The following is a 3,416-nucleotide window of genomic DNA, read 5'->3' on the forward strand; positions in this document are numbered from 1 at the left end:
GGAACGAAGGGTGATCCAATCTCCGACCCCCAGGGACAGGTTTGCAGATTTGCTGAGCATTTCTGTGAGGTCCTGGGGGAGTGGGAATCCCTCAGCCTGGAAAACATCATGGGACAAAGTGGGGATGACCCTGCTGAGGATGCGGTGCCTCAAATATTAGAGGAGGAAGTCACCCCCTGTGAGTGGCTGGCTGAGGTACCATCCATTGAGGAAGTACTGAGGGCGATCCAGAGTCTGAGACCAGGAAAGGCACCGAGCAGAGATGATCTCCCAAGCGAAATGCTGAGGGAGGGTTGCGTTTGTGCGTAGACTGCCCTACATGACATCATACAACAGTCTGGGCCACTGGATGGGTTCCGCAGGATTGGAAGGATGCCCTGGTGGTCCCCCTCTTTATGAAGGGGGACCGCACAGACTGTAACAACTACAGGGGCATCTCACTCAGTGTGCCGGGAAAGGTCCTGGCAAGGATTATTCAACATCGCCTTGCTAGGTACGCTGAGCAGAGGCTTGCGGAGCCCCAATGCGGTTTCAGGAAAGGGCGGTCCTGCACAGATGTCATATTTTCTGTCCGTCTGCTACAGCAGAGGTGGAGGGAATTCCAACGAGACCTACATCTCTGCTTTATTGACCTGGTCAATGCCTATGATACCATCAGTAGGCCTGGGCTCTGGGTTTTTCTTCGTGCTTTCAGAGTCCCGGACCCTCTGCTCACACTCATTAAGGACCTTCATGATGGTGAGCAGGCCCGGGTAAAACTACGTAGCCGGGAGTCAGAGCCATTCCCTGCGACAGGGATGTCCTCTGGCTCCAACATTATTTAACATCTATTTCGACCACATAGTTCGTGAAGCCTTCAGCAGCTGTACCAGAGCAATTTACGTCTGGTACAGATATAATGGGAGGCTGATCGATGCCCGGGTGCGGTCAAGGGATGGCTCCCTATTGGTCAACCACATTATGTATGCCGACGACCTGGTAATTGCTGCTCATTCAGAGGAAGAGTTGGAGGCGCTGCTGCTGAAACTGGAGTGTCCCACTAAGAGGTGGGGCCTTACCATCAGCCCCACCAAAACGAAGCACCTGCCTGGGTATTTTGTGCCATCGGGCACTCCACCCCCACAACTCCCAATCGGTGATGGGGCAGTTGGGGAGAGAGTGGAGAGTTTCCCATACCTGGGCAGTGTGCTCATGATCGGCTCCGGTTTAACAACAGAGGTCTCACTCCGAATTAGTCGAGCGGCATTATCTTTTCATCGGTTGTGTAACGTGTGGAAGCTACCTGGTCTGTCGCTCCGCATGAAGCTTCGGGTCTTCTCGGCCACAGTCATTCCCTCCCTTCTCTACGCTTGCGAAACGTGGACCCCCCTAATGCAGCATCTTCACCGGTTAGAAACATTTTGGCTGGCCTGCCTACGATCAATCCTAGGTTTAACCAGGCTGGATTGTGTGAGGAGCTCAAAAATTCTCGAAAGATCTGGACAAAGTCCCATCGGCAAGCTCCTCCAGCAGGCAAGGCTGTGTTGGCTGGGCATGTAGCCCGCATGCCCAATCACCGCATGCCCAAACAGCTTTTGTTCGGCCGGATTGATGGAGCTAAACGGGCGTGGCACGGACTTGAGAAGAGATGGAGTGATGTGGTACAGGAGGATGTGGAGCTGAGTGGACTTGCCGATGACTGGTACCAGCGGTGTCAAGATCAGCCTCTGTGGAGGAGGCTTGTGAAGGACGCTACTGGGCAGTTGGAGGCAGTCGCCCTCCAACAACAACGGAGGGCGGAGGAGCGACGCTCAGAAAAACGAGCGGAGCGTCGGGTGGCTAAAGCTCAGCAAGTTGGCACAGTAGGGGGCACAGGTGGTGCATCAGCCAGTCATCTCAGTCATCTCAGTCAGTCGACCATTGGCACCTGGGTCTGCCCCGTGACCTCCTGCCAGCCGGCGATCGACACTTCACGTGGCCTCAAGGTGCACATGGCCTGGCACAAGCGTCGTGGTGACGTCACCACCACTTAGTGGCGAATGGCGGTTGTTTTGAGACAGTAAGAGAGTGTGAGGTCGACTCGGCCTCAGATGAGTACCTGGTGCGGTGTGTCGTAAACATCGCTACTGGGGGAGACAAAGGCCGCCGTGGAGGAGAATCCTAAAATAATAAAAGCTTTTATTATAATAAAAACTTTGATTGTAATATTATATTAATATTATAATAAAAGCTATACTTAAAGCTTTTATTATAATAAAATTTCAATTTGTTATGAAAAGAAATACAAATAATAAATTGAAAATAATAAAAGCTTTGATTATTTACAATTTATTATTTTATTCTTTTTATTTTGCTGCCACCTGCCGGCCACCAACGTGGCGTGTAGATTCTGCAAAATTAAAAAGTTACAAATAAAAATAAGAAATTGAAAATAATAAGCAAAAACCCAGATTAATATTCTTGGTTGCTTTGGTAAAGTCACGTAGATAGAAATAAAACTAAAATAATAACATAAATCTTCTTTGATTCTTTCGGTAAAGTCACGTAGAATGATAATAAAATAATAAATTGATAAAATAAAATAACAATAATATTCTCACGACGTTTCGGCCACAACACAAGCGGCCTTCATCAGGTGAAGGGGGGCGAGACTGTCTGGTAGGACAGCGCTTTTTTTAATTAAAAATACAAAAAATAAATTTTAAATAATGAAAGCTTTTATTATTTTCAATTTATTATTTATTTATTTTAATTGGCAGAATCTACACGCCATATTCTTGGTTCTTCAGGTAAAGTAACGTAGATTTGAAATAAAAAAATAATTCAATTTAATAAAAAATATATAAATTATATATTGAAACTAATAAAAGCTTTCATTATTTTCAATTTATTGTTTATTTTTTTAAATTGGCAGAATCTACACGCCATATTCTTGGTTCGTCAGGTAAAGTCACGTAGATTTGAAAAAAAAATAATTCAATTCAATTGAAAAATATAAATTATATATTGAAACTAATAAAAGCTTTTATTATTTTCAATTTATTACTTGAAATTTTTAAATATAAAAAAATAAAATACAAATAATAAATTGAAAATAATAAAAGCTTTTATTATTTTATAATAAATTGAAAATAAGAAAAGCTTTTATTATTTTCAATTTATTATTTTAATTTTATTATAACTTTACCGAAGGAAGCAATAATCTGGCGTGTAGATGCTGCCATCTGGTGGCCACCATCGTTGGCAGGTGGCAGTATCTACACGCCATATTCTTGGTTCTTTGGGTAAAATTTAAATAATAAAGAAAAGTAAAAAAACTAACAATTCATGATTTAGTATTTTTTCATTTAATTCTATTATTTTCAAATCTACGTTACTTTACCAAAAGAACCAAGAATATGGCGTGTAGATTCTGCCAATTTAAAAAAAATACAAAT

The sequence above is a fragment of the Petromyzon marinus genome, unplaced genomic scaffold (genome assembly GCF_048934315.1).
Source record: "Petromyzon marinus isolate PM22_M1 ecotype Great Lakes invasive population unplaced genomic scaffold, UKy_Petmar_22M1.pri1.0 PM_Scaffold_13, whole genome shotgun sequence".
In the NCBI taxonomy this organism is placed as follows: Eukaryota; Metazoa; Chordata; class Hyperoartia; order Petromyzontiformes; family Petromyzontidae; genus Petromyzon; species Petromyzon marinus.